Genomic DNA, 12,954 nt, shown 5'->3' with positions numbered 1-12,954 from the left:
AATCTCAAATATTTACTAGTAATGGTTATTGGAAGTATGACTAATGTTCTCTGAGTTCCTTCCATTTTTATAATGTTGCTGACTAACAGAGGAGCTAATCATGATGAGTAATCTCATTGCTGACCTCTTCTTTTCTCTCTTTGTGACCAGCTGTGCAGCCTGTTCCTTCACTCATAGTTTGGGTTTGACCTGCTGTCATAAGGTCATCACCCAGGAAATAAAGACAATCAGACGTTACATTCAACAAAAAATATATTATGAGTGCAGGCAGCACGATTTCCTGTGAGCAAGCTGCGATTTAAAGGGAAGTCAAAGATTTTCCATGTGTAATGGTGACTCCCTCTCTTTGTGGCCTTTGCAGTGGAATTATGTCTTCACAGATAATGTATCACCACATCATCTGAAACCATAGAGGTGGTGAATGACTCTTAGCTGTTATTTGATAACAACAAGGGGGGAAACTTAATATCTCAGGATAAGATAAATACCATGTCCTAATATTTTAGGCCATGTATTGTGTCTCTGCTTTTAGGATAACAAACAGGCGTGATTCAGAATTTTGAATCACTGAAAGATGAAATAGAAAACGTAATTACTGTAATTACCTCCCTGCTAATTAATCTTGCTGTAGTTTTGTCCTTCAGCTGCCTCAAATCTCTCGTCTCTTTGAACGGACTCAAACTCCATCATCTTGACCTAGGGCCACTCTAACCACTGTGCTCATGCAGCTGCAGACTGACACCAACTGTAGTCCAGGACAGTGGATCTGAGACTTATTAGTGAGGCAGCACAGTCTAGAATTATTCTCTTTATACTGATAGAACAAAAATCCATTTTTGTAAACTGTGTAAATGCTCAGAGTCAGAAAGGACCATTATCCACGTGTCACAGTCTTCAGTGCAGAACGAGTGAAGGTGTGTGTGGACCCAGGAGCAGGCACAGGTGAGGAGACGCTTCAGGGTGACAGACTGAAGACGAGCCTTTATTTGGAGCGATTACAAGAGTGCAAAAATAAAAACACTACAAGAATGGTGACGAGGGCTAAACTAAAACCTAAACTGGCAAATACTAGAAGTGACTATGAGAACTGACTATAGGAAAATAACTGTGACGACTATGAACTAAACTTTGTGCTGGTACATGAACTACAAACATGAACAGCGCAAAATCCTGAAAGGAACTTGACATGTGGGAGGGACCACAGACGTAGCGACGCTGAACACGAGGAGACTGAGGACTTAAATACACACATGAGGTGATCAGGAGAAGTGCAGACACATGAGGACACAGCTGACTCCAATGAACCATGATGACAACACAGGGGAGAGTAACACTCGACACACTAACATGAGACACGGACCTTCAAAGTAAAACAGGAAATATGACAGGCACAGACTAGACAGTAAAGTAAACCTAAGAACAAAACTCTTAACCAGAATAAAACTGAAACTTAGGATTATAATATTCAAAACAGGAAAACTAAAGAATCAGAAAAAACACCAAAATACAAGAAACAGAAAATGCCTGATCAAAATGACCCAGAACCGTGACACCACAATATGCTTACTGGTTAACGACTTCACCCATCGAAACACCGCGATGGCTTAGGGCTGTTCGATATAACGATATATATTGGATGACAATATGAAAACGTCTATCATTTCATTTTACACTATCGTTCGTTTCGTGGTGTCGCAAAATAAAACTTCATGCAAATCGAGTTGCCTGAGATTCACAGAATTTACAGAAAATGTAAAAGAAAATTGTGATATATATCGTTGTCGGGATGATAACTGTCTTATATCGAGACATGAGGTTTTAGTCATATCGCACAGCCCTACGCTGTAATGACATTTGATAATGAAAGTCAAAACCAGCGGATGACATCATGGTCATGGCCTCTATCTTCCTCTCTTTATGACCCTTCCACCTGCTTTTTAAACATACATTTTCCCCTGAGTTCAAACGACCTATTAATAAAGTTTGGAAATGGATCATCATGTATTTTGTACATGATCAGTGGAGTATTAAAGATTACTGAAAAAAAACGTAATTGTAAGCATGTAAATTATGGTGTATATTTGTTGAAAATTACAAAGAATAGAGGTGGTTTTTGTGGTGGCCACTCATTAAAAGCTGTTAAAAACAAAAGTCATAGAGGAAAGTACTTTCAGACTTGACCACAGAACTGGGTCACCCATTAATTGCAGATGGCTGTTGAAAGGAAACCCCCATAAAGTTACATGTAGGAGGTGCAAACCACTAATAAAATCAACACCCGCAGGTTAACATGAACGAAACTGATCACGTCACAGAGAGTCCCTGTGCTCGGTCTGTGGAAAGCCCTTCCACAGACCAAGGGAACATCTCTCTCTCTCTATAGATACATATATATATTTAAATATATATATATATTATATTAACCAGCTGAATTAAAATGCTTGAACAGTATATCACATGGTTAAGTGTCAATATTTACATGAGGGATTAAAAATATGAATGAAAAATGAATGTGTTGTGCTGGAAAAAGAGATGATTAAATTTATTGCATAGATGCTAATTTTCATAATTAATGTGCAGGCTGGACTCAAACACAGGGCTCATGAAGGTCAGTTTAAGTGATTTTACTTACAGTGAACTAATCATCTTAATTTATGAGTTAGTGAAGATCTGAGCTCAAACGCTAACAGGAGCGGGTCAGAAAGCTCCTCCACAGATCCTATTTCAGATCACTGCAACTCAGGGAAAACAAAACAGGACTTCTGCTCAGAGGAGAAAACAAGTAAGCTGCAGGCAACGTTTCATAGACGTGGTTAGGTCAAAGGTCAGCTGGCAACTTAAGAATCATGCATTTAAAAATATTACTAAACATTTAAATACATCATCCAGCCGCTGGACTTGGACTTATTTGACATACAGTTGATGAAAGGGTGTAAAATTCCCTTTAGGGTGCAGAACTTTCCTCTACACCAGTTTCACTAAATAAATAAATCTTTTAATTCTTACTTTTAGTGCTGCTTGGTATTGCAATAATCATGAATCATGCAGACCAGAGCTTGCTTCACAGCAGCTTAACTCGGCTACAACTGCTAATATTGCTGCTACTGCTATAAAATGTCACTGCTTGTTGGATGACTATTCATATTTGGGTTTATAGTGCATATTATCAGGCTTCAACCCATTACAGAAAATATTAGCTTGGAACAAAATAAACAACAACCCTCAGCACTGGAGGAAGAAAGCTACCAACCACACCAGTCTGTGGTTGTCGTGTTTCCATTGTGTGTAACTACATCACCAAACAGCCCCTAATTCAGTGACAAGCTTCAGTATATAAGATGACTCACTCACACACTTTGACCAGTTCATCAACTGGTAACAAACAAACCTCAGATCCAGACTCAGATTTGGTGCTTTCAGCGTCTGAAGATGTGTTCGAGTCTCTCCACCAGCCGCCTGATCCTTCTGCTCTCCCTCGGTGTGGTGATGCTCATCATCGTATCAGAAGGTAGAGTTTTTGTGTATTTCTGGAGTTTCCTCTGTTGTGACAGTTCAGTATCATCAGCTAAAAATCTGTTCATCAAAGTGGTTATGAATCTATCTGACCTTAATGCAACTCAACAACTGTCATTAGGAACTGAAACTACTGTAGATTGTAAGAGAGCAGGTGTTTGTTGACACATTGCAGCTGACTGCATTCGGGATTTTTTTTAGCTACTTGGAGAAACTCTGGACAAATTTAAAGCACAACTTGAAGATTTTCATGATTGATTACAACCACTTATATGTTTTTACACAACTGAATTTCCTATTATACATAATAACTAGTAAAACAAATTAATGAAGCTTTATAAATCATCTGTGAACACAGTTCATTTTATCCCAATGACAGTGTGTGTGATGGTGTGTTGCAGGGGCTGGCCACGTGGAGAGTTCCTGCTATCATGCTGCTGAGTACTCTAAAACTAGGAAAAACAGCCATGTTGCACCTAACTGGACAAAAAACATCATCAGCTGCTTTAAACAAGACCAACAGGGCTGTGCACCTGGCTACCTGTAAGCAGAACTTCCTTTGAATGTAAATAAAATGCAGGGCTGTATCCAAATATTAGCATTTTTACATCTACATACGAGGAGTGAGCCTTTGATTTGCCTTTCTCTCTCCCTCTCTTTATACTATTTTCTTTTCTTATTCCAGGGTTAAAACAAGAGGAGGAAAGACATTTTTTCTCAAACCAGACGCAAAGTGGATGAAAAAGAAAATAAACGAGGTCAGAAACAAACTATAAATAAAACTGTGGGCACAAAGTCTAGAAAAACCTACATTAACTTTCCAACTGAAGTATTCAGATTATAAATGAATTAACAAAGACTCTGGACTTTTCTAATGTTGCTCCTTCTTCTCTTCTTTTCATGTCACCTTCCCTCTTTCCACACCACAGAAAACTCTGCAGTGTCCTCCAGTGATTTCTAAAAGAAGCTGATGTGGGAACAAACAAAGTTGAAGCAAAGCAGCCACAGAAGCATTTTCCAGTTCAAACCTTGACAGAAACATCTGCTGAGAAACGTTTTATTATTTCTGTAAATTATTTGTAGAGCTTAAAAATCTGATTTTATGGAATTGTTTAGTTAAGATGTTTATAAATATGAACGTTTCAAATGACCTTATTCTGTCTTCAAGATGAGATTCATGTTAAATCATATTAAAATATTTAAAATCTGATTTGTTTTATTAGTTTGTGTGAGATTATTTATTATTTGCTGTCAGGATTTAAAGTGACAACACAACACTAACTGTCATAGTTGATGTGGGGAGGTACCCAAACACAGACATCAGAGGCCTGTACAAAGCAGGATGATTCAGGCTTATTTAGTTAACCCTGCGTTCTCTGTGCAACCAAAGTGGAAGTGTCTTAGTCAGCTGCTCAAACAACCTCAGTTCTTTCTGTTAGATGTGGGCACTATCAGTTTTGCTGTGAACACCTCCTGAAGGATCTGAGGATGAGTCCAGACACCTATTAGACAAAGCTCGTTTCTTCTGCTTTAAACTATGATCTTACTCTTTCTAGTCCTCCTTGTCCTCCAGGTGCTGATCTCTACCATCCCTCTCTATCAAGTGTGTCTGTGTGTGATTAACTCGGCTACCCTTCTGAAAAGTGCTGTCCATTCACATTTAAGCTGGCATACCCGTCCCTCATCATCCTCACCTGCAGCATTTAAGCCTGGTTCTCCTCTGTATTCTGTGTTGGATTGTTGTACTGCACTGCTGTAGTATTGTTCTGGCTTTTTAACTTGTGTTTCCTGCATTTACCTGTAGCTTGCCCTAGGATGTTTCTTTACAAAGGAGCTTTGGATGAGCTTATCTTGGAGTCCTGGGAAAAGTATGCAGTTGAATAAATGAACCATCTGTCTGTGAGTCCTTGCATCAGGACACAACAAATCTGTCTTCTTAGGGACAATCCTTTAGGTTCACTTTGCATTATCTCAGTTTCATTAGTTACAATAAGACTTATTGACATTTAACCGTTTTAGTTTGTCAGTTCTGAGTCTCTTGGAAAACCCCCGAATAACAGATCTCACACTCAATCACTACCCACAACCTGTGGCCAAAAGTGAGGGTAGGAACATCAACCAGTAAATTAATAGCTTTGCATTCAGACTCTGCTCTGTTCACCACAGAGTAGCACACACAGTCTAACTCAGCACTTCCTTCTTTCTTGCTCTCTCTTCTCTTGCAGAGTCTGATTTGTGATGTTAACACTTTAAGGCTGAAATTGATTTTTAGAAGCTGTGACACACTGTCCTCTCACATGAAGTCAGGGAGACTGCTCTCAGACCCACCTCTTCTACAGTACACATAAACCAAGTAGACCTTAGTGGTTCAGATCGAACAGATGATGTGAGTTAACCTAATTTTTTTTTTCTTCAAATCTTGATTATGTTCCAGGTGAATGTCTTCAGAAGAAAGAGCCAATTTGGTAAGAATATTTTAGAGGATTTATTTTCCATATTTTGTTTTTCTTACTTTAATATAAGCAGTTAGAGTAAGCGGTCACATGCTGGTGGTTATCAAACTGAAAAGTCAATCCACAGTTTATCAATCTGGCTATGAGTGTGATGACATGTAAGAGGTAATGTTGGCAGCGAAACAGGGCTGAGTTTAAATTTGATGCAACAAACCTGAACATGGTGTAAATGGGACCCAGGGGATTTTAGGGAGGGTATAAAGCAGAGGTGGTAGTGGGCGCTCACTGTTTCTCCCTACAGAAGTGACACACATGTGGTTTGTGGGGACGCTACAAAGTTTTTGGTAACAATATGGAAATTAAAGAATAGAGTTTGTATCATCATGTGAGAAAATAGTGTGAGTATTGCTCACACTGTGTGTACTTATCCCAGGAGTGCTAAAGTAAGGACCATGCTCCCATTCAGCACAGAAACAATATACAACCAAATGTTTTGGCTCACGCAGCTCTTACTGAAAGAGTACATTAAAATAATTGTGTTGTTTATTGCATTTTGTTTTCCTGTCAGTACTGACAAGAAACTAACCACACTGTGTAGCAGGTGAATCATTCAGCTTCAGCTATGACATTTCAGTCTGAGCTCTAAAAAAACACCTGTTGTAAATACTGGTACAGGTATTTTCTTCCATTTTCTCCCTTTTTGCCTCTCTTGTATTTACTTTCATCAAAAAGGGACATTTTTTACCAATTGTGTATTTTATTTTCTCTTTTTTGGTGTTCTGTAAACTGTGCATGGTGCACTACGACAGCCGGGCACAGTGCAATCCCTGAGTGGAAGCTTGAGCCCTGTGTTCATGTCTGCTGGACCCATTTTCAATGTTTACCAAAAGAAAAATGATGTAATTTATCATCATTTCAGCCTCAGACTCCTCGTCTTTGACTCATTTTTATGCAAAGGAGACTTCGCATTGTAACCCCTGCATACATTTATGTTACACCTGTCTGTTGATAGGTTCATGCACATTTAATCTTCTTTCTTGTGGGAGCCAGACTCTATTTGCAAATTAAGGGGGGGATAAATAGCTTTGCCTGTCTGGGTCACTGGGCTGGGTCTGTCACCCAGTGTTTTTGTGTTTCTTCTAGTTATTTTCTTTCATTATTGTAATTCATGGGTTTTGTTTCTGCTTGTGTTATATTCTTAGTTTCTGTTGGTTTGCCTTTCTTGTGTTTCTTATCTTGTCATGCTTGTCTTCATGTTCCCTCTGTCTTTCCAGTCAGTCGTGTCTCAGTCTCAGTGTCACGTCTGCATCTCTGTGTTATACTTCCTGCTTTATTTTGACAGTCTCTCATTTGTTAATGTATTCTGCTTTGCTTCCTTTGTCTTGTAGGTCTGATTACCGCGTTACTGGCTGTGTCCCAATTCAGGGTCTGCACGCTTGAAGTACGCACACTACGCGTACTACGTACGGTGCGTACTACAAGTACGGGAAGTGCGGAAGTGAGAGGCTTGTGAAATGGGACGGTCTAGCCTTCGTCGCGCTGTTCAGGTTGCCTAGCAATCATGATACTAACCGCGAGAAACGTTTCATACAGCTTTGTGTGACAGAAATGAAGGAGAAAAAATTTTTGTTGGTCATTCATTTTTGTCATGACATCACTTTGATTAGTTGAGACCACAGGACTGTAAAACATGATAGTTGGGCTTCATTTCTGTACTGAACAGTCATTTCAAGATTAGTTAGTAAATGATAATTAGCTAATGTTGTTCATGAGACTAAAGTCATCTCACTGTGGTAATGTTAATATAATATGGACAATATTATATATATTGTCAGATTATATATATATATATATATATATACATATATATACATATATATATATATATATATGAGCTTGAACTCTGGGTCAAAGATGCAAGTAGCAGTTATTTATATGTCCTTTATACAGATGTATTATATATAAGAGACAAATATTGTTCTTTCAATATGTTGGCATTACTAAATTTGGCTCAATGCTTACATATATGTGTAAAAAGAAAATGTACGAGCTGTGATAACTGTTTCTGATAGAATGAAGAGTAGCCTGATATATGAAATATTCCTGTATTGGGTGAGAAAATCAGACCATGTCATAACTGCTTTAAGTCATACAGAATAGATATCAGAGCCTTAAACAGGCTGACTTCTGCTAAATGGGTCAAACTGGGCAGAAAGTATCCAAACACATAACATCCTTATAGAATATGATGTAACACTATAGATCAACTTACCTCAGAATATATAAAGCATATAAACAATTACAGCAACATGATGCAACAAACACAGAAGTGCTACTAATCCAAAATACTCAAAGCTTCATAGAACTGAAACAAACATTTATCTTTAGCTCCATTCTGCTGCTGATACATACTTTAGGTTTCTGAATATTAAACTTGTTGCTGCCTTTCATAGTGTGTAACTTGAAGGCCCTGAGTACTTTCTCCCACACTGAAAACACTGGAATGATAACATTATTTGAACATTACCTAATAAGACTGATTCAGGACAGACAATTAGTTATGTTAAACTTTCCTAGCAGTCCTTCACAAACAGGGAACAGTCTGTCTATTCTCTCCATCTGTCAGCTGCTGCTGGCTCTTCCTCCTCCTCTTCCTCACACACTGCTGAGTTTGTCCTGGTGGATCATCAGGGGTGCAAAGCCTCACAGATGATGTGCAGCAGTGGGTCCCTCAGTCTGTCCTCACTCTGGACACTTGCAGTTGTCACACATGGAAATCAAATGTGTGATAAGCTGCAGGATTCAAACACAAGTGTAACTTATAAATACATGTTCATACTTTTATTCCACAATCAGAGAGAAAGAAACAGAGAGAGAGTGCAGGACAGACAGACAGGTGACAGTCTCAGGTGTACACACTGCTACAAAACAGCACAAGAGAAGGAGGATTTAGTGTTTGTGTTATTACGAGTGCTAAACAAGAAGAGTTCCCAGATGGTCCAGTGGACACATGTGTGACTCCTGTGATTAAAGCATCTTTCTTTCAGCTTAACGAGTGAACCGTCAGCTCGTTCAAACACACGTTAAAGTCCGTTTGGCTCGACACCACCGAACAGAGGCAGCAATATAACATAGCTAACATTAACAGTGCAGTGAATCCTGCTTGTGCCGTCATATTCAGGACTGCAAACCGAGCAGCATCACTGACTTTCAGCTTGTTGTGTTTGTGGATATATGACTGACTTTAATTATCCATAAAATCATCACATTCTCTGTAAGATTAAGGTCGAATGTTGAACGGCGAATATTTTAAAGTACAGGCTTTAAGTTAGTACAAACATCACTAATGTCACATAACTTTGCCGAAATGTGGTCAACAGTAATGTTTTAATGTTCTTCATTATTCAACATTTGCACATAAATAAGTGACATAATATTCAGTACTTACTTTTAAAAGTTTACTCTTCCGCCGTTTTTTTTCGGCAAAATTATCCACACCCACCGCCGCGCTATGAAGTCTGGGATATGTTGGGCGATGAAGGCTTCACAGACCCATCCTTGAAATTCAGGGAAATTAAGAACGCATTTGAGGCTGCATTTCGAGCAGCCTTTGAATTGGGACAGCCCCACTGTCGCTGTGACGTAATCGGCTTCAGTACATCCAAGAAAGTCTCCTAAAGAGGATTCAGCTGCGGGATCACAGTGTCACCAGTGCGGAGCGTGCTCAGGAATGGCAGCAGGCAGGTGTGAGCGCAATCTGCACGCACAGTTATGAGAAGACTTTTGGAAGATGGCCTGGTGTCAAGAACGGCAGCAACGAAGCCACTTCTCTTTCTGACGGACGAAAGCTAAACCAGTTCCACAACACTGAAGTTGCAGCATTTTTACAAACCAGTTCTGGTTCGTATCGTGATATTTCATTTTCTTATTGTTGCCCAACGTTATACCGGTATTACCATGAACAGTATGATATAGCCCAGCCCTACATAAAAGGCAACCTGATCGTGCACTAATCACACATTAAAATGAGTAAAAGAGGCAAAACTGTGTGCCAGAGTCAGGGGTCAGCGTTTGTTTTTATGTCACAGCACCAGAACGATTGCAGGTGCTCATAAGTAGTTACCATAAATCACCACCTTTCAGTGTCTCAGCACATCGACTCTGTTATTAAGAAAATGGGACAAGGCATAGCTATGGCTATGAAATGCTCTTTGTGTATCACTTCTTCAATTATGAAAGATGTCATTAATGCACTAGTAATATCTCATCTGGAGTATTGTTCAATCATTTGGTCAACAGCTAATAAGACGGATCTTAACAGACTTCAGTTAGTCCAGAATAAGGCGTCCAGATTAGTGTTAAGATGTTCATACTATACTAATATTGATCAAATGCATATTCAACTTTCTTGGCTTCCTGTACAGGCTAAAATATTCTATGGCTTACTTGTAGTTATAAAGAAAGCAATTCTGTTAAACACACCACATTTATTTCTGCTCAGCTGCAGTATCCAGATGAAATACATAATCATATTACACAGTTTTCAACAAACTGCAATTTAGTAAATCCTCGAGTTAAAAGTAACTTGGTGTAAAAATGTTATATTTAGAGCAACTTTTAAGTGGAATAAATTGCCTTATAAAATTAGAGAATTGGCAACTATTCAAAACTTCAATGAACACTTAAAAGCCGATTTATAGAGCTTTTAGTTGTTGTAAATATTGTAAGAGATGATTTGTTTTTGAAATTTATGTAATGTGTCTCAATGTTATTGATATTATTATTATTATTATTGATTGCTTATATTTTAACAATTGTGAAACCTCACTGTGGATGTAAGAGCCAAATTATGTTGATATTTTGAATCCACTTTATTGTAAAATATTTTATGTGATTGTATTTGACGGAAGACGAGCAACATCTGTTGTGGAAGCTAATGGGGTTCCTTTTGAATAAACAAATAAACAAACATAAGATTTATTATCAGTAAATCATTATGTATAAATCCATAAAAATTGTAGAAATATGTAATAGGAAACAACAAAATAATATAAATTATAAAATAATCAGGAGGGATGGGCATGATTTTAGTGTTTAAACAGTCATGAATTATTTTTAGCACCAGGTTGGATGTAATGTGTTAGAACTACCAGCAGGTGGGGATAAGAGACCTTTAAGGTGTTTGGTGCCACACTCCACCTTCAGGTTTAAAACTAGTGTTAATGGAGGGAGTTTGAAGGTTGAGTTTGTTCCACGACTGCATTTCACTCACTGCCTCTGTTTGTATCTCTGTCACTGCAGGACCAACATGGAGCGAGAAGTCAGTGCTCTCAGGAGGCCGACAAACCTCACAGAAGAAAGGGAGAGAAAACATACACCTGTGACGAGTGTGGGAAGGAGTTTAATGTGAGGTCCAAACTAAAACATCATCAGGTCATCCACACTGGAGAGAGACCGTTCAGCTGTGACTTTTGTGGAAAGTCTTTTTCCTTGAAGAGTTCCCTAAAAAGACACCAACTCATCCACAGTGGAGTTAAAGCGTACAGCTGTGATCAGTGTGGCAGAGCTTTTACTCACAGTAGCCACTTACAGAGTCATCTAGTTACCCACTCTGGAATTAAGGCATACAGCTGTGACGAGTGTGGGAAGGATTTTACTGGGAAGGATGAACTAAAACAGCATCAGGTCATCCACACTGGAGAGAGACCGTTCAGCTGTGACTTGTGTGGAAAGTCTTTTTCCTGGAAGGATTCCCTAAAACAACACAAACTCATCCACAGTGGAATTAAAGCGTACAGCTGTGATCAGTGTGGCAGAGCTTTTACTCACAGTAGCCACTTACAGAGGCATCTAGTTACCCACTCTGGAATTAAGGCATACAGCTGTGACATCTGTGGAAAAACTTTCAGCCGGATAGACAGCCAAAATAGACACCTACGCATTCACACCAGACATGATGTGTACTGCTGTGAACAGTGTGGCAAAGAGTTTACAACAGACACACAGTTGCAACAACACATGTTTACCCACACTGAGGGACGACCTTATAAATGTGACCTGTGTGAGAAGACTTTTAAATCTCCACGTCACCTGAGACGACACCAACAGATCCACACCAGAAAGAGACTCTACAAGTGCAGTTACTGTGAGGTATGTATTTATATTGTTATCTTGTCATTTTAGCCTGACTGTTTGGAACAACTCTGCTCATTAAACTGTGTTAGCATGTTAGCAATTCTACTGCATGGAAAAGCAGCTCTGAGTGATTATTCAGATTTTCATGTCAGTTATGGTTTTAGTATTACTGTAGTATTATGGTGGTAGTATTGTAGTTGCAGCCCAGTAAACTGAGTGTGTTAACTGAAACAGTAAAATGTAATTGGACGTCTGCAGAGATGCTCTTTATTTCAGGCGACGTTCAGGATAAAAGTGTTGAAGGACTGACTTACATTGTCTTTGTGTCTTTGTTTAGAAGCAGAGCGACACAGATGGATCCAGTTCTCAACCCTGTCATCACTGTGGTGGTGGGAAAGACTTTCGTTGTGACCTCTGTGGAAAAACTTTCAGTCAGCAAAAGAACCTAAAAATACATCAACGTAGACACACTGGAGACAAACTGAAATCCTGCAAAGAATGTGGGAGAAGCTTCACCACATCAAGTAGATTAAAACGCCATGAACTGATTCACAGTGGGGTTAAAAAGCACCTCTGTGATCAGTGTGGGTCATCCTTCACCACTGCAAGGGAGCTTAAAACACACAAACGAGTCCACACAGGAGAGAAACCATACAAGTGCAGACACTGTGACAAAAGCTTCTCACAATCAAATAGTCGTAACGATCATGAACGTACACACATGGAAGGAAACTACAGCTGTGACCAGTGTGACAAGAGCTTCAGGAATCTCAGATCATACTCCACACACAAACGATCCCACGTTACTAATAAACTGTTTCACTGTTACCAATGTGCCAAAACATTCACCTCA

The 12,954-nt window shown here is 39.1% G+C and overlaps 1 long non-coding RNA gene across 2 annotated transcripts; it reads left to right on the top strand.

The window, feature by feature from the left end:
• The first annotated feature begins 9,140 nt into the window (after nucleotides 1–9,140).
• On the top strand, nucleotides 9,141–12,750 carry LOC112844772 (uncharacterized). 2 transcript variants are annotated; one of them, XR_003217526.1, is made up of 3 exons: nucleotides 9,141–9,866; nucleotides 11,268–12,116; nucleotides 12,439–12,750. It is a non-coding gene; the product is annotated as an uncharacterized LOC112844772 (long non-coding RNA). The 2 variants fall into 2 exon arrangements; XR_003217525.1 differs by lacking the exon at nucleotides 9,141–9,866 and having other exon boundaries at nucleotides 11,245–12,116.
• The last annotated feature ends 204 nt before the right edge of the window (nucleotides 12,751–12,954 follow it).

This window comes from Oreochromis niloticus, unplaced genomic scaffold, assembly GCF_001858045.2.
Source record: "Oreochromis niloticus isolate F11D_XX unplaced genomic scaffold, O_niloticus_UMD_NMBU tig00001508_pilon, whole genome shotgun sequence".
Lineage (NCBI taxonomy): Eukaryota > Metazoa > Chordata > Actinopteri > Cichliformes > Cichlidae > Oreochromis > Oreochromis niloticus.
The sequence above is the reverse complement of the archived record's forward strand: the minus strand, read 5'-3'. Positions and strand labels throughout refer to the sequence as shown.